The sequence below is a fragment of the Manis javanica genome, chromosome 8 (genome assembly GCF_040802235.1).
Source record: "Manis javanica isolate MJ-LG chromosome 8, MJ_LKY, whole genome shotgun sequence".
Taxonomy (NCBI): Eukaryota; Metazoa; Chordata; class Mammalia; order Pholidota; family Manidae; genus Manis; species Manis javanica.
In genome coordinates, this window is record NC_133163.1 from 48535775 (window position 1) to 48554958 (window position 19184).

The window sequence follows — 19184 nt, forward strand, 5'->3', positions numbered from 1 at the left end:
CACCCCTCCTGCCCAGTCCCTTTCCCTTTGGTAACCGTTAGTCCATTTTCGGGTTCTGTGATTCTGCTGCTGTTTTGTTCCTTCAGTTTTTCTTTGTTCTTATACTCCACATATGAGTGAAATGATTTGGTACTTGTCTTTCTCCGCCTAGCTTATTTCACTGAGCATAATACCCTCTAGCTCCATCCATGTTGTTGCAAATGGTAGGATTTGTTTTCTTCTTATGGCTGAGTAGTATTCCATTGTGTATATGTACCACATCTTCTTTATCCATTCATCCATCTATTGATGGACACTTAGGTTGCTTCCATTTCTTAGCTATTGTAAATAGTGCTGTGATAAACATAGGGGTGCATCTGTCTTTTTCAAACTGGGCTGTTGCATTCTTAGGGTAAATTCCTAGAAGTGGAATTCCTGCGTCAAATGGTATTTCTATTTTGAGCTTTTTGAGGAACCTCCATACTGCTTTCCACAATGGTTGAACTAATTTACATTCCCACCAGCAGTGTAGGAGGGTTCCCCTTTCTCTGCAACCTTGCCAACATTTGTTGTTGTTTGTCTTTTGGATGCTGGCCATCCTTACTGGTGTGAAGTGATATCTCATTGTGGTTTTAATTTGCATTTCTCTGATGACAAGCGATGTGGAGCATCTTGTCATGTGTCTGTTGGCCATCTGAATTTCTTCTTTGGAGAGCTGTCTGTTCAGCTCCTCTGCCCATTTTTTAATTGGATTGTTTGCTTTTTGTTTGTTGAGGTGCATGAGCTCTTTATATATTTTGGATGTCAACCCTTTATCGGATCTGTCGTTTATGAATATATTCTCCCATACTGTAGGTTACCTTTTTGTTTTATTAATGGTGTCCTTTGCTGTACAGAAGCTTTTCAGCTTGATATAGTCCCACTTGTTCATTTTTGCTTTTGTTTCCCTTGCCCGGGGAGATATGTTCATGAAGAAGTCGCTCGTGTTTATGTCCAAGAGATTTTTGCCTATGTTTTTTTTCTAAGAGTTTTATGGTTTCATGACTGACATTCAGGTCTTTGATCCATTTTGAATTTACTTTTGTGTATGGGTTTAGACAGTGATCCAGTTTCATTCTCTTACATGTAGCTGTCCAGTTTTGCCAACACCATCTGTTGAAGAGACTGTCATTTCCCCATTGTATGTCCATGGCTCCTTTATTGTAGATTAATTGACCATATATGCTTGAGTTAATATCTGGGGTCTTTATTCTGTTCTACTGGTCTGTGGCTCTGTTCTTGTGCCAGTACCAAACTGTCTTGATTACTGTGGCTTTGTAGTAGAGCTTGAAGTTGGGGAGCGAGATCCCCCCCACTTTATTCTTCTTTCTTAGGATTGCTTTGGCTATTCGGGGTCTTTGGTGTTTCCATATGAATTTTTGAACTATTTGTTCTAGTTCATTGAAGAATGTTGTTGGTAATTTGATAAGGATTGCATCAAATCTGTGTATTGCTTTGGCAGGATGGCCATTTTGATTATATTAATTCTTCCTAGCCAAGAGCATGGGATGAGTTTCCATTTGTTAGTGTCCTCTTTAATTTCTCTTAAGATGATGCTTTTTTCTCTATAGTGTTTGGCTGCAAATGATTTGGTCACTTCTTTGTAATAGGATTTTGAAATATTTTCTGTTAGAAAGCTTATTGAGTCTTTCCTTTAACAAGGTCAGTTTTTTTATTATAAAAACTTTTTTTTATTATTGATAGTTTAGAAGTGTTTCAGCTTCACAACTTATTTGTAATGTTATATACATTTTTAGTTTCCTTATCTGTCATAGGAATAATAATGGAACCTGCCTCATGAGACTACTAAGAATATATACAAGGCATTTAGAACAGTGCTTGGCACATAGTTATGTTAGTTACCTGATTTTTTTTTAGTTTAAATGCATTTTATTTTTAGACAACCCACATGACACATTTTTTCTTTAAAAGAATTCCTCCATTCCAAATAAACCAAGGTTTAAATATATTATGAGCTCAAGAGCACATCAGTCCCATTTGTTTAAATCCTGGTGGTGTGTGGATGAAAAGCAGCAGCCGGGTACAATGACAGGTGACAGATACAAATAGTCAAATTTGTTAACACTTTTCCATTTCTAAACTATCCTTAAAGAAAACCTTATGTGGGGTCACACCATCCTCACAGTGGTCCAGCAGAGCAACTATCTGGATTCATGTTTTCACCAATAAAGAACTGATAGGGTTCCAAATGAGTAAGGATGTGCTTGATTTGTTTGGAAGCCCCTGTAATAAAAGGTTTTACTCTTTCTGGTCTCTGTTAAGTTTGCCTTCGATTTCATATAATCTTTGATATACTTCTTGCAGCCTTCTTTTGTGAAGCTGTTTTCCTGCAAGTGATGGTTCATGACAGTATCACTCCCCCAGCGATTGCTGTGCTTTCCGTACCTTCAGTAGAGGCATTTCCACCAATGAGCGAGTCATCAATGTTACCCTCCGTCCTACTGACCACCTTCCCCTCCACCTCCAAGCACAGCCCATCCGCAATGTTCCGGATCTTGTAGATGTAGCAAAACGTCTTATCATGGCTGATGAAGTCCCAGAAGATGATAGGGCAGCTGGATGGAGACTACGCGGTACTAGCTTAGCAGGAGCCCAGATCTCAGGGCGAGCGCGTGCAGCCTGACCAAGTGCTCAGCCGGAGGGGATAGCGGGCGGAAAAGCATAAACTATTTTATTTTTATTTTAATGGCGACATAATATTTTAGCAAGTGGATAGACAATAGTTTGTCATTCTCCTAGATGTTTTACAGTTTTTCTAATATTCCAAAAAATGTATCGATAAACATCCTTTAAACTTAGTATTTGTTCACATCCAGAAGGATTTTATCAGGGACTCTGTTTCCTAAATGAGAGCAATCATTAGAATCATTGGGAGGCTTTTAAAAGTAGAGTTCTTGGTAAGAGAAATTAAAGGGGACACTAATAAATGGAAACTCATCCCATGCTCATGGCTAGGAAGAATTAATATCATCAAAATGGCCATCCTGCCCAAAGCAATACACAGATTTGATGCAATCCCTCTCAAATTAACAGCAACATTCTTCAATGAATTGGAACAAATAATTCAAAAATTCATATGGAAACACCAAAGACCCCAAATAGCCAAAGCAATCCTGAAAAAGAAGAATAAAGTAGGGGGGATCTCACTCCCCAATGTCAAGCTCTACTACAAAGCCATAGTAATCAACACAATTTGGTACTGGCACAAGAACAGAGCCACAGACCAGTGGAACAGATTAGAGACTCCAGAAATTAACCCAAACATATATGGTCAATTAATATTTGATAAAGGAGCCATGGACATACAATGGTGAAATGACAGTCTCTTCAACAGATGGTGCTGGCAAAACTGGACAGCTACATGTAGGAGAATGAAACTGGACCATTGTCTAACCCCATATACAAAGGTAAACTCAAAATGGATCAAAGACCTGAATGTAAGTCATGAAACCATTAAACTCTTGGAAAAAAACATAGGCAAAAACCTCTTAGACATAAACATGAGTGACCTCTTCTTGAACATATCTCCCCGGGCAAGGAAAACAACAGCAAAAATGAGCAAGTGGGACTACATTAAGCTGAAAAGCTTCTGTACAGTGAAAGACACCATCAATAGAACATAAAGGAACCCTACAGTATGGGAGAATATATTTGAAAATGACAGATCCGATAAAGGCTTGACGTCCAGAATATATAAAGAGCTCACACGCCTCAACAAACAAAAAACAAATAACCCAATTAAAAAATGGGCAGAGGAACTGAACAGACAGTTCTCTAAAAAAGAAATACAGATGACCAAGAGACACATGAAAAGATGCTCCACATCGCTAATTATCAGAGAAATGCAAATTAAAACTACAATGAGGTATCACCTCACACCAGTAAGGATAGCTGCCATCCAAAAGACAAACAACAACAAATGTTGGCGAGGCTGTGGAGAAAGGGGAACCCTCCTATACTGCTGGTGGGAATGTAAATTAGTTCAACCATTGTGGAAAGCAGTATGGAGGTTCATCAAAATGCTCAAAACAGACCTACCATTTGACCCAGGAATTCCACTCCTAGGAATTTACCCTAAGAACGCAGCAGCCCAGTTTGAGAAAGACAGATGCACCCCTATGTTTATTGCAGCACTATTTACAATAGCCAAGAATTGGAAGCAACCTAAATGTCCATTGGTAGATGAATGGATAAAGAAGATATGTGGTACATATACACAATGGAATACTACTTAGCCATAAGAAGTGGAAAAATCCAATCATTTGCAGCAACATGGATGGAGCTGGAGAGTATTATGCTCAGTGAAATAAGCCAAGTGGAGAAAGAGAAATACCAAATGATTTCACTCATCTGAGGAGTATAAGAACAAAGGAAAAACCGAAGGAACAAAACACCAGTGGAATTACAGAACCCAAAAATGGACTAACAGGTACCAAAGGGAAAGGAACTGGGGAGGATGGGTGGGCAGGGAGGGACAAGGGGAGGGGAAGAAGAAGGGGGGTATTAAGATTAGCATGCATGGGGGGGAGGGAGAAAGGGGAGGGTGGGCTGTACAACACAGAGAGGACAAGTAGTGATTCTACAACATTTTGCTAAGCTGATGGACAGTAACCGTAATGTGGTTTTTAGGGGGGACCTGATATAGGGGAGAGCATAGTAAACATAGTATTCTTCATGTAAGTGTAGATTAAAGATTAAAAAAAAAAAAGAAAGAAAGAAAAGGGGGATTACTCCTTGATAGGATAAAACTATTGGTAAATCAAAGATCAACGCATGCTTTAAATATCCTTAATGTTGATCACTTAAAGGGTGTCAGATGATCAGCTATGGAGGTACTCTCTTCTGATAATATTCCTTTCTCTTAATAAAAAAAAAAAAAAGCAGTTCCTGTGTGCTGACCTCCAATGAGTTCTGCACAGTGGTATAGAGGGCATGTCAAAGTGTGGGCAAAGGGTCTGTTTGTTTCTATGCAGAAGATCAAGGCCTAGCTTGGCTACCCAGAAAATGAACTAAGATACGATATGAGGAGGAGCTTCCGGCATCAGCACCCTCTGGAGGACTTGTGCCAGGGGATGATCATCAAAAAGCCTCCACAGGGATCCGGACGATGCTGCGGTTGTGGCTGCATCCACCCCACCGTTTCCTGGACTTGCCAGGAATGAGGAGGGAGATGTCTAGGCTGGCATGTGCATACAGTGAGACAACGAATTTGACCGGATCTGTACTGTTGGAACTCAACCAGGAGTTGGGAGGGGTGCAAGTTGTAGCACTCCAAAATCTTATGACTATAGACTATCTACGGTTAAAAGAACATATGGGATGTGAACAGATCCCAGAAATGGGTTGCTTTAATTTGTCTGATTTCTCTCAGACTGTTCAAGTACAGTTGGACAATATCCATCATATCATAGACAAATTTTCACAAATGCCTAGGGTGCCTAAATGGTTTTCTTGGCTTCACTGGAGATGGATGGTAATTATAGATTTGCTTTGTTTATGTCACCGTATTCCTATTATGTTAACATGTGAGCACAAGTTAGTTGGTAGTTTAAAACCTATACATGCTTAAGGTACTCTACAAGAAGATATGTCAAAGAAATAATCAATCCTCCCATGTTTTCTTTCATATGCTACCTCTATAGCTTTTCTCCTTCCTTCCTAATTACAACCCTTAAATAGAATTCGTGCCTCATATCGAATTTACCGAGTATCATAATTCCTCCAGGTGGTAAAGATACCTCGAGACAAGTGCTGGGCATAGAAGCCACAGGGCATAAATCTGCAAAGAAGTAAAAAGCTAACCTTTTCAAACAATATGGCTTCTCTCTCACTTACCAACTTTACATTTCCCTGTATGGCCCCGGAAGATGACTGGTTAGCCAGAGATGGGTAAGATTCCTCAAGGGAGGAACAACCTAAGACAGGCACAGTCGCAGGAGGGCCATCAGGTGAGAAATTGGGGATCAACAGAGGTGAGGCTCAGAACCTCACCCCCACTGTTTTGAGAGAAATCTTCTGCATCCGTGGATGTTTTGCTGCCCTTGTCTAGCTTGGATTAATACTTAGTCCATAGGCACACACCTGATCATCTACATTTGCCCTCTTACAGCACTAAACTGTTTTCTACCTTTATCTTGCATCTACCTACCACTTCAGCATTTTATTAAAAATAAAAATAATAATAATAATAAAGGGAGAAATGTGGGATCCACATATAAATCAAGTATAAAAATCAAACGAATATTCATACTTGACCTGATTGTTTATAGTTCATAATGCGTGATCAAAACCGAAAGTTTCTGTGATGACTGCCCTTGTACTGTTCACCATGTAAGAATTTATTCACTACGTAAGAATTCGTTCACCATTTAAGAACTTGTTCGTTATGCTTCAGAAGATTGGAGACTGACGAGAATTAGGCTTGAGATGGATTAATGATTGTACATTGAGCATTGACCCCCCTATACAGAATTTTATTGTTGTTAACAACCATTTGATCAATAAATATGAGAGATGCCCTCTCAAAAATAAAATAAAAATAAAATAAAATAAAACAAACAAACAAACAAAAAACAAACAAACAAAAAAAGTAGAGTTCTTGGGCCCGGTCCTAGATCTACTGAAATCAAAGTAATAGTAGGTTTCATTTATTCCATGCCTATTACATATCAACCCCAACACAGGAATTGTACATGTATTTCATGCATTCCTGCAACAGCCCCAAGAGATAGGTTATAGTTTATTATTCTTTTCAAAAAGATATATGAAAACACCTCCACCCCCACCTAACATTAACTTGTCCAAAAGTCACAGCCAGATATGGAAGAGCTAACATTAAAACTTGGGCCTTACTTCAAAATCCCTGCTGCACTGCCTCAACATTAAATATAAAACATATAGTTAATGGTTTGAGGGCTGGCTAAAGCATGCTTTTATAAAGTCAGATTAAGAGATACTTGAAATTTTGGTTTCTGAAAAAAATGTAGGAAATTGAGAAAAAAATGATTTTTATGAAATCAGCTATTTTTCTAAAAGTTTATATTTTCTGAATTTCTAAATGAATTTTTACTTTAGTCTTTCCCATTAAAATTTGTCAATATGTCTTTTAATTCTTGTTATCTATAATTTCCCCCTACTATTTTCCCTTACAGTTTATCTGTTGAACCTAGGAATTTGACCTGGAGAGTTTTCCATAACCTGGACATTGCTGATTGCATATTCACGGGGCAGTTCAACACTTTCTTTTGTCCTCTGGATGTCCTCCAAATTGTTAGCTAGATATAGAGGCTTGCTCTGACTCAGGTTTTATTTATTTGACAAGACTATAAGAAACAGTCCTCTTTTGTCAGGAGGTGCATGGTTTAAGATTATCTCTCCTTTGTTGAAATTATATATCACCTTATTTATCTGAAGCTCATTCTTCCGATTTTTCATTAAGAGCTCATGGGAACAATATTATTGTTGAAAGCAGGTTGTGCCCTTTATACTTGAAAGTCAGTTTTTCTGGATATAAAGTCCTTGACTCACATATTCTTTCCATGACCAGGAGCACTTCTTAATTTGCATTATCGATATTTCTTGTTTAGCTAAGATAGAGCCTCTCCTCTCTCTTTTTTCTGTTTTGTGGAATATGCTAGGAAAAGGAGAGATTCTTGTGGAGAGGAGACTTTTAAAATACCCATATCCACTACCTTTAAGTAGTCTACTCTCTTTAAATAGATGCCCATTTGTGTCAACATTTTTGTCTAAATAAAATACAATAATTTGTATTAGGAACATTTCTACCTAAAACATGAATTTTGAAATTAGAAGTTAGCTAGGAAGCAACTTTTGCAAAATAGAGGTTCACGAACCAGAATAAATGAAACCAAGTATGTGGATTTGGCTCTATTTTGCATTTTTCTTGGGAGATATTAATCTCATTTCTTGGTCTTTTTCACTGGGCGTCTTCCCAAGTCAACATAATGAAGACCATGTGTAGGAAAGAATCAAAGATGAAGTCTTATTTTTTCAAATTAGCAATCTATTTTACATCTTTCTATTTATAGTAGAGTTCCCTGCCTAATGTTCCCACCCAGTGATGTGCTGGTAAGGTGGTTCTCCAACAACAGTGCCTTGATTTGTAGCATTTGACAATTTCTGTAGTATAAATACACTCACCACAGCTGATTTCAAGCTACTAATGATTCAATAATTATCTTATAAAATTTCTGAATATTTACTAGTCAGCTCTCATGAACTGCTGTGAGCCTCTTCCACTGACCCCATTTTCTCCCATGATTATTTGTATGCTTTGCATTTATCACATATAAAGAATTCTATGAATCTCATTCCTTATTTCAAAAGCCATCAGTTTTTCCACACTACTGAACCTTGATTTGTTTATGTATATAGGTAGGGATAAAAATCAAGAATATAATATAAATTACCCTCATTTGCTCATACAAAAATATTTGAAGTCATAAATACATTTTTCTAATGAGTTAAGGCAACTGGAACAAATGATAGACTTGTGCTGGGGATATCCTACAAATGATCATATATCTATTTTAAATATGAAAGCCATTATAGCCTTTGTTAACTTCCCTTTGGAGACTATATCATTTAGGTAATTATTCAACAAGTGTTCTATTATAGCACTACTAGAGTAATAGTGAAAAGCCAAAATAAAAGTCTAAATGCTCAATAATTGGGAACTTGCTATACAAATTATGGTATATTAATATGATAATATATAGCTATTACCATTACAAATATGTGGAATGTACCAATCAATATATGTGTTGATTATGCTAGTACAAAGAGCTTATTTGAAATACAATACTAAACTTATGTGCTCATTATAAATATGTGAAAATATTCCCTAACTCCCAGGAAAAGACTAACTGTTCTAGAGCCATATAGCTAATAAATACCAGAACTGCTTTTTAACCTAATTTTTTAAAATCAATTTCAGTTCTAATTACAGTTTCAGGTAACAAGCACTAGAACTTGTTTTAAATCCATCTAAGGAAGAACTCATTTCAGTCAACAGCCTACTGAAGGGCAACCAATGAGTGATAGCCTCACACTTTAAAAGTCAGTCAAGAAATGAAAGACTCATTCCAGAAAATTCACTGAGGCTGATGTCAATCCAATTCTCATCTGTATAACCAAAACAAAATATGCTTCTGTATTCATTAACAAAAAATTCTAAAACTGATATCAACTTATTCTTCCCTCTATAAACCACATAACTCTAAAACAAGGCCAACCCCTAAACCCTATATATCATCATTAATTTTCTTTGCTCAATGAAACTATGCCTTACCAGCATAGCTTTTTTACTTAATTAAGCAATAAATCCAGCTTTGGTTTTGGCATCAGGTTTTGAGTGATGGTCCTACTGAGAATACTCTCATTTGGTGGCATCCCCTGTGACCCTCAGGCTAAAGGGTGCATTCTCCTCACCCCTTGTTTCCAAATTTCATTTGTCCTTCATATTTCACTTCCTGGTAAATCTGTCTCAACAATTATCTGATTTGAATTCTGATTTGTTTTACTGAGCTCTTCTTGCTGATTAATTTGTGGTCTTCATATAAGGTCATTGGTTCCAAATCTTTGTATAGGGTAATTCAACCTTTAGTTTTGGAAGTACGGTCATTGATAAATAAGTAGACCTAATTTTGTGTAAGGTATTAGAACTCTTGGTTTGGAGGGGTGTACCATTCAGTAAATATTTTTGCCATTATTCTGTTTATGTTTTTGCTGCGTGCTTTTTCTTCTTTTGTTTGACAATTCATACAGTCTTGTTTCATGTCCCTGGATGTATAAGAAGTGCTCTATAAGTAGATAGAGACATGGGCCTAAGAAGACCCCAGAACAATCCAGATGACCCAAGACTAATAGTTGGAGATCTGTTAAACTGGCAACCAATTTATGCAAAAGTAATTAGTCAAACTTTGCTTTGGATCCCCTACAAAACTGTGAAGAGGCCACTTTCAATCTTGTCAATTTGCAAATCGGTTTGTTGAGTTCATAATACAGGATCAGTAACTGTCAGGTTGCTGATGGTACAACACTATTCTAGCCTCTGCTTGCTTGAGGAACCAGATGGTTTTCATAAGCACATACTTTTGACCAACTTGTTTGTTACCAGTTTGTATACATCAAAGCTACAGCCTTCTCCTGGAAGAATTTCTGCTCCTTATTTGTCTGGCACTATAATCTTAATTTGTGCACTTACAGTAATAAATGAACTTTCTAAAAAAACTTAGAATAACAGTGGTCATTATGGTGAATTTTGGATAAACAAACAATGCAATTAAAAGGAGCTCTATAAAAATTTAGATAAAATATCACTCATTAGTTAGCTTCTTTAATTCATAAACAGACCTCAAAACAAAATACTGACTCCAAAATAGTGTCTCTCAATTTGACTCACTTTTGAAACTTCCTCTCCTTATCTCTCTCTCTCTATACTCAGTGTTACCTTCCCCACTCACTTCACCCCTTCAATTCTTTCTGCTTTTTCCCCTGACCTCCTAAACAGTTTCCTTAGGGATTTTTGCAGAAAAAGAGTGGTCATGTTGCCTCACACAACTTAAAATTGTCTGTCTAGGACCAAGTTTTAAGGAATTTATTTTAAACCAAGAACATAGAAATTTGTTTCAGAATTCAGGATTTTGTTAGATGCTTACTGTCCTGCACTATCAGTTTTGTTCTAATGAGTTCACTGAATTGTTAGTCCCTCAGGTGGGGAAAAAAAAAACAGTTAAGAGCAGTATAGGATAAGAAAAACCAGAAGAACATTTAAATAACCCAGTTTAAAAAAAAAGTAATAATAATATTTTTAAATGTTAACAATTAAAATTAAAATTTTAATAGCCTTTAGAGGGCAATAAATATAGGAAAACACACATAATGCCTTTCAGAAGACTTTCTCTTAGAGATTAATTGTCCCATATTGGCTAAAAAAAAACTACAGTGTGTATGATTCAAAAAGAAGCTGGTGAATCTCTTTGAGCAAAAGTCTCCAAGGACTTAGGCAGACAAATTAGAGAAGAATCTATAGGAGTCCAGATTAAACCCTTCCAAATTATCCTAAATTTTAAAATATATAAACAGATTAGGCCATAATAGGTATTAAATCAAGCATCAAAACTTCATTGCCTTTTTTGGCCTATCCTTTGATTCAGTAGCCAAAGCTTATCCTCCTTGTTTAATTACTTGAAGCCTCTACAAACTGTGTACTATTAGGATCAACTATAAATCTGATAGTACCACATAAAATCTATTGCTAACTGAAAACACCTAACATTTTTTTGTTAGTCTTAACTAATGAAATATTTTATTCATTTTGTATTACGACCCATCAATGTAATATTTTCAATACCTTTCAATACCCTTATCCACTGAAAGAGAACTTGATGATTGTGTTTCTGCAGTTAAAGAAGGGGTCATGTCCAGTATAAATGTTTTGGACACTCTCACACCAACTTACAACTTCATATTTTATTATTATTGTCTTATCTTAAAAATGTAAAGAAGTAGTACTAGGTTGGTTATGTAATAGGTACACCAGACTTTGAATCCAGATCTTCCATATTTGAGTACAACAGGGTTTCTTATATGCCAACTATATAAAATCCAAATATGTATACAACACCATAGTTAGCAAACTTTAACTGAACATCTGCTGTAGGAAAAGTGCTTTAGACTAAAAAAAGTAAACTACAAAGTTCCTGCTCTTCAGGTATTTATAATTTAGTTAGTGAGGTGCTGATGTGCACATCAAATGTTAAGACCACAGAACGTAGCTAACTAGGTGCACAGGATTAGCAGGAAGAACACAGGCACCAAAGGATGGTGTTTAAGTACTAGGGCTTTGAGCCTCGGGCCTAGTTTGAAGCTAGCTCTTCATCTTAAAGATACTGGGGACAAGTTTCTTAACTACTCGAAGCCTCAGTGTTTCCTCATTGGTTCAAACAAAAGAAAGAATAGGATTAAAATGGAGTAACAACATTACTTGTTTTATCCAACTATAATGAACACTAATTTGAATAATGTGAGAAACATATTTAGCACAGTGCCTGGCACAAAATAAGTGCTCAATAAATTGTTATTGTTATGTAGGTCTTCTAGACATCACGCTCATGTACCTAAATGTGGACATTGGGAGAATCCTGGTTTATATCATGGACCTAATTCTGTGTAGCCAGATGAACATTCATTCTAATTCATACAGCTCTCAGATCACACGTTGTTCTCTGTATAGAACATGGGACAAGGAAGCTTTCCCTGACAACTGTCCTTACCATCACACATTTTCCTTTAATTTACAGCCTGCGCAGGCAAACAATAGCCTGTCATTTTCTAGGTGAAGTTAGGGATTTCTCTGGTATGAATTGGCAATAACAGTCATCATAAATATTTGACCAAGAATGTTTTCTTTCAAAGTAGCTGAAATCAGTACCAATGAATTTATTCTGTAGATGAGAACATCCTTAAATCATGGAACTAAAGGGTCCTTAAATATAATTACATAAACTAGAGTAAAATAATTCCTAATTTTCCATTTGTAGGACCAATTTTAATGAGAAACTGTGACAAACAGGTTCATCCTAATATAACAGTACATTATTATATGCTTGCTCTACCATTATTTTCCAGAAATCTTCAGTTTAACCTTAAACTGGTTTGAACTGATATGCTTACTAATAATTACATCTCCACCAAAAGGAACATGAAGAATTGAGTTTTGCTTTTATTTCACACACAGGAATCAAGTATTTCCACCCCCCCCCACCAGCATTATTAAGGTATTATTGGTATACAACATTGTCCATGTTTAAAGTCTACAACGTGATGATTTGATACATACATATATTATGAAATGATTACCACAATTAGATTGACATATCCATCACCTCACATAGTTACAGTTGTGTATGTATGGTGAGTCACATCTATGTCTAAGACCTAGGAGGTTGGTGGGCTTTCAAGTGAATTTAAATGGTTAATAAATGGTATGGAGAAAACTGGGGTGAATTAACTAAACCAGAAGGTTGAGTACTTAATACTGAGGAGATGAAAGAGAATAAATAGTCCTAAAACATTTGCTTCAGAATGAAACACGGCTTCTAAGAGAAGGGAATTCAAGTTTGTGTGCAGTAAAGTTTTTAGGGGTTATTCTTCTTATTTTCCTATTAATGGCAAACTTTAATTTATTAAACACTTGTACATAGAAATGGCACCCCATCTCACTACTGCCATAACATCCCGTACCATAGATGCCCTCTGCCAGGGAGTGCCTGGTCCCTGATTCAATCCTCGAATGTTATGTGCTTAAGAATGATCTGGAGAGTGCTAATTCCCTGCCCCCAACTGGGGATTCAGTTCAACAGAACAGGGGTGTAACTCAGAAAGCTAAACTGTCTAATAAGCTCTCCAGCTCCTTATAATTCAGGTGCTTAAGAAACCTTGCTCTGTTTCAATCACCAAGGCTATGGATTTCGTGAAAACCCATCACTTCTCTGTGAGCCACACAACCTAAAACTGCCAGCATGCCCATCCATCTTCAGGTTCAATGCCTCAGAGAGGTCCAGGAATAACTGAGTATATTCAGGGTTCTGCCTTAGAGGGACTTAGGGCTCAGGAATCATATGGCTAGTATTTAAGCCCACTAGAGTGATGTGGGTTCCACCATCACAGCACAGAAGAACTGAGAGGATGTGAGTGACAAGCATCCACAGAGAAAGCTGTAGAGCCACACAAATGGAAAATGAGCCTTTCCCAGGATTACAATTAATGGCTGACCATGTAGAAGACAGCAATAGGGGAAGACAGCCTTGCTTGGCATTGAAAAACAGTCTGTAAATAAAACAGTTAATATAAAGTGAACTTCAAATAATGTCTAACAATCTGAAAAATTCCTACAATTTATAATAAGGATGTTGATCTAAGGATGTAATCATTTCAGTGCATGAATGAATGTTGAATTTTGTCAGATGCTTTTTCAGCATCTATAGAGATGCTCATGTGATTTTTGTCCTTTTTGTTGATGTAGTGGATAATGTTGATGGATTTTCAAATACTGTACCTTCCTTGCATCCATGGCATAAATCCCACTTGGTCATAATGTATGATCTTTTTGATATATTTTTGAATTCGATTTGCTAATATTCTGTTGAGTATTTTTCTATCTATATTCATCAGGGATACTGAACTGTAATTTTCTTTTTTTGTGGTGTCTGCCTGGTTTTGGTATTAGAGTGATGCTGGCTTCAGAGAATGAGTTTGGAAGTATTCCCTCCTCTTCCACTTTTTGGAAACTTTAAGGAGGATGGGTATTAGGTCTTCTCTAAATGTCTGATACAATTCAGTAAAGAAGCCATCTGGTCTGGGGGTTTTGTTCTTGGGAAGTTTTTAAATTAGCAATTCAATTTCATTGCTGGTAATCGGTCTGTTCAAATTTTCTGTTTCTTCCTGGGTCAGTCTTGGAAGATTGAATTTTTCTAGAAAGTTGTCCATTTCTTCTAGATTCTCCAATTTGTTACCATATAATTTTTCATAGTATTCCCTAATAACTGTGTTAAGGAGGTGTCCGTAGTGATTTTTCCTTTCTCATTTCTGATTCTGTTTATGTGCATACACTCTCTTTTTTCTTGTTAAGTCTGGTTAGGGGTTTATCTATTTTGTTTATTTTCTTGAAGAACCAGCTCCTGCTTTCATTGATTCCTTCTATTGTTTTGTTCTTCTTGATTTTATTTATTTCTGCTCTGATCTTTATTATGTTCCTCCTTCTGTTGACTTTGGGCTTCATTTGTTCTTCTTTTCCTAGTTTCATTAATTGTAAATTTAGACTGTTCATTTGGGTTGTTTTCCTTTCTTAAGATAGGCCTGTATTGCTATATACTTTCCTCTAAGAACTGCCTTCGCTGCATCCCACAAAAGTTGGGGCATTGAGCTGTTGTTTTCATTTGTCTCCATATGTTGCTTGATCTCTGTTTTAATTTGGTCATTGATCTATTGATTATTTAGGAGTATGTTATGAAGCCTCCAGGTGTTTATGGGCCTTTTTGTTTTCTTTGCACAATTTATTTCTAGTTTCATACCTTTGTGATCTGAGAAGTTGGTTGGTACACTAAGGCTCTTTTTGTGGCCTAATATGCACTCTATTCTGGAAAATGTTACATGTGCACTTGAGAAGAATGTGTATCCTGTTGTTTTTGGGTGCAGTACTATAGATGCCTGTTAGGTCCATCTGTTCTAATGTGTTGTTCAGTGCCTGTCTCCTTATTTATTTTCTGACAGTTCATCTGTCTTTTGGAGTGAGTGGTATGTTGAAGTCTCCTAAATGAATGCATAACATTCTATTTCCCCCTTTAATTCTGTTAGTATTTGTTACACATATTTGGGTGCTTCTATGTTGGGTGTACAGATATTCATAATGGTTATATCATCTTGTTGGACTGCCCCCTTTATCGTTATATAATGTCCTTCTTTGTCTCTTGTTACTTTCTTTGTTTTGAAGTCTATTTTATCTGATACAAGTATTGCAACTCCTGCTTTTTTCTCCCTATTGCTTTCATGAAGTATCTTTTTCCATCCCTTCACTTTTAGTCTATGTATGCCTTTGGGTTTGAAGTGAGTCTCTTGTAGGCAGCATATAGATGGGTGTTGCTTTTTTATCCATTCTGTAACTCTGTGTCTTCTGATTGGTGCATTCAGTCCATTTACATTTAGGGTGATTATTGATATATATGTTCTTAGTGCCATTGGAGGCCTTGGGTTCGTGGTTACCAAAGGCAGCTTCTTTACTATCTAACAGTCTAACTTAACTCACTCATTAAGCTATTATAAATACAATGTGAAGATTCTTTTTTTCTCTTTCTCCCTTTTTATTCCTCCTCACTCTTTATATGTTATGTGTCATATTTTGTACTCTTTGTGTATCCCTTGACAGACTTTGTGCTTAGCTGATTTAATTTTGGATTTGGCTAGTAATTAATTGGTCTACTTCCTTTACTGTAGTTTTATTTTCTCTGGTGACAACTACTTAGCCTTAGGAGTGCTTCCATCTAGAGCAGTCCCTTTAAATTACACTGTAGAGGTGGTTTGTGGAAGGTAAATTCCCTCAACCTTTGCTTATTTGGATATTATTTAATCCCTCCTTCAAATTTAAATGATAATCTTGCTGAGTAGAGTATTCTTGGTTCAAGGCCCTTCTGCCTCATTGCATTAAATATATCATAACACTCCCTTCTGGCCTGTAAGGTTTCTTCTGAGAAGTCTGATGATAGCCTGGTGGGTTTTCCTTTGTAGGTGATCTTTTTTCTTTCTCTGGCTGCTTTGAATACTCTGTCCTTGTCCTTAATCTTTGCCATTTTAATTACTGTATGTCTTGCTGTTGTCTTCCTTGGGTCCCTTGTGTTGGGAGATCTGTGTACTTCCATGGCCTGAGAGACTACTTCCTTCCCCATATTGGGGAAAGTTCCAGCAATTACTTTCTTAAAGACACCTTATATTCTTTTTCTCTCTCTTCTTCTTCTGGTACCCCTATAACACAAATATTGTTACATTTGGATTGGTCACACAGTTCTCTTAATATTCTTTCATTCCTAGAGATCTTTTTTTCTCTCTCTGCCTCAGCTTCTTTGTATTCCTGTTCTGTAACTTCTATTCCATATACCTACTCCTCTACCTTTTCTAGTCTGCTTTTAAATGCCTCCATTGTAGGTTTCATTTCAGATACTGTATTTTTCAAAGTGTCTCTCTCTTGAATTCATCCCTTAGATCTTGAATATTTTTCTGTAGCTCCATTAGCACTTTTATGATTTTTATTTTGGATTCTTTTTCAGGAAGATTGGTGATCTCATTTTCACTGAGCCCTCTTTCTGGTGTTTGGGGGATTTTTGGATTGAACAAAATTCTTCTGCCTTTTCATAATCCCGGAGCAATGGTGGAGGTCGCAGGCAAGCAGTGCCATTGCCTACCAGGAGAGAGCTCTTTCCTGCTTCCTGGCCACAGGGCCTGACTCCACTGTCAGGGCCAGTGGGCCATGCATGCATGGTTTAAGCACCTGTAGCTGCTGTTAAACAGAGCTGCCCTCCTGCTGGCCTGGAGTGATGATGGGTGCATCAGGTTTGTGCTTAGGTGCTGGCCAGGGGGAACGAGTGGCAGGCTGCTTATTGTGGTGGGGGGCCTTGGGGCTGCATTGCCAGCCAGGGGGATGGAGCGCCTGAAGCTCCTGAAAGTTCCCAACCTGCTGGGCTGAGTGTGCTTGGACAATTCTTTCCACCTGTTCCTTCTGAGCAGCAAGCTCTGTATAATGCTTGCCCCCTTTAGCAGCCTTCTCACTGTTGGGAAGTCTTTCAAAGTGCCCACCCTTCTTTTATCCCAGAGCAGCTGGATATGGGAACTGTTGTTCTCCACCAGCAGCTGGAATCTCAGTGTCTCTGAGTATTCCTCCTGTCTTTGCTTTCTAATTCCTCTTATCTCCAGAGCACCATGTAATGTAGGTTTGTCTTCCTGGAGTAGATCTCTAGGGCTGTATATTTAGCAGCCCTGGGCTTCTACTCCTTCCCCACTCTGTTTCTTTTCATCTCACTAGTGAGCTGGGATTGGGAGAGGGCTTGGGTCTTGCTAGATCACTGCTTTGTTACTTTACCCTTTTCTGTGAGATGTTCTCTTTTCCCAGATGTAGGCTGGCTGCTGCAATCTTATACCTGGTTGCTCTTTTAGGATTAGTTGTATTTGCTGAATTTTCATATTATATGTGGTTTTGGGAGGAGATTCTGCCTCACTTCTCATGTTGTCATCCTTTTCCTCCCCCAACAGAAATGTTTTGAGTCATTTTTATCCAAACCTTTTGAAGTCCTAAGGTTAGAGAAGCTAAAGAACCTAGTTATTTCTAAAGAAAAGTCATATGATGAGGTAGTTTCTGCTAGATTATTATACTTAAGATTCAAGTACTCATAGTGAACAAAACAAAGTGAGAAAATAAGTAATGCCACTTAGAAAATGTTATATTATGACTTAATACAGATTATGCTTTCTGAGTGTGCTTAATAGTTTAGAGCTGGCTCTTACAATGGGCTTGCAAGGAACAGGTGTTAAAGTTTGAGGAATTTTACAATTCAGTTGACATCATGTTGGTAGCTTGATATTGGCCATGGTGAAATATTTGCACCAAAGAACTCAGCAAATGCTACAAATCAGGGCTACCTCCTGTCTTCTCCACAGTGAGTTGTAAACATTTACCAGCACACCATTAGCTAAACTTTATTCTTCAAAAATTGCTTTTAAATTGAATTCACCTAGCTTTTATTTCTCTCTTTAAAAACAGTTTTTAAATACAATGACAGATATTCTGCTTGCTTGATATAAATTGGCTTTGAAGAATCAAATTAATCTGTTAGTTCAGCTATTCATTTCATTGGCTCAATTGTCCTCACTTTTGTTGCCTGAGATAGAACTTACTATATATAATTTCACTCTTTTTCAGAAATAAGACTTCTTCTATTTTAAGTTTGTTAATTTTAGTTTTAGTCAAAATTATTTAAAAAATTCATTACCCCTCACTTTACTTTCTTCACAATTTTACTCAAATAAAGCCACTATCTTCTCAGAGAGAGAAAGAGGATAGCAGTAACCTACTAAAAAGAAAAAAAATCTTGCTGAATTAATTGAACTTTTATTTAACTTACTTTATTTTGGAATGTGTTTTTCTCTCATGCCTTTGCTAATTTAAATGTGAGTTATTTTGCTGATAGCTTTAATCTTCTGATGTTAGAGTATATTTGTATTTTATCTTTTAATTTCATGACATATAGCATTTTTTGTTCTATATTTGGTTGCTTTAATCTTAAATTTATTATTAAATAGCTTTGTTGCTATTTAATGAGTTTCTCATTTCGATTTCAGACACTTAGATTTACAAATCCAACCCCGTTTAGGAGTCATTGTTGACTCATTCAGACAAAACCTTTTTTTTTTTCACTGACTCTTCATAAGGCTAACAGCTTACCAACAAGTGATCTCTTAGATTTTTCTATTGTTCAGTTTATTGGGGTCTTTTGTTTGTTTGTTTCTGATTTGTTTTTACCAAAGTTAGTAACTCCATCCATATCTGTATCATCAGCACTGATTGGTCTCTTGGTTTT

The 19184-nt window shown here is 36.8% G+C and overlaps 1 protein-coding gene and 1 pseudogene across 2 annotated transcripts in view; both read right to left on the reverse strand.

Moving 5' to 3' along the window:
• Window positions 1–19184, reverse strand: part of ATL1 (atlastin GTPase 1) — a 96599-nt gene that overhangs the window by 12750 nt on the left and 64665 nt on the right. The gene's annotated exons all lie outside the window — the stretch shown is intronic.
• The window catches only part of LOC108402170 (translationally-controlled tumor protein-like), a 27908-nt pseudogene continuing 8724 nt past the window's right edge, over window positions 1–19184 (reverse strand).